This window comes from Morone saxatilis, unplaced genomic scaffold, assembly GCF_004916995.1.
Source record: "Morone saxatilis isolate NCDOM2014 unplaced genomic scaffold, NCSU_SB_2.0 Contig4, whole genome shotgun sequence".
In the NCBI taxonomy this organism is placed as follows: domain Eukaryota; kingdom Metazoa; phylum Chordata; class Actinopteri; family Moronidae; genus Morone; species Morone saxatilis.
The window spans coordinates 13,881,674-13,881,958 of record NW_023339984.1 but is presented as its reverse complement, the minus strand read 5'-3'; positions in this window follow the sequence as shown (position 1 = coordinate 13,881,958).

The window sequence follows — 285 nt, the reverse complement described above, 5'->3', positions numbered from 1 at the left end:
TGACATTTTACTGTGGCTTAATGTTTCATATCAGCAAAGGTTTTAAACTGGGTTCTTAACTGGGTTCTTCTGGTGATCCGAGCTATTTGGATATTGTTTTACAGAATTGGACATGAATACTGAAAATGTTGTGTAATATTTGGCACCATTCTTATGAGTGCATTGTAGCTGGTCTTCCGGTTTATCAAATGTGTAATAAGGAAATGTCTGTGTTCCTATTGGCTGTAATTTAATTCATTCAGGTAGTTCCAAAGTGTTGAAACATTTTATATATTTTCCTATTTT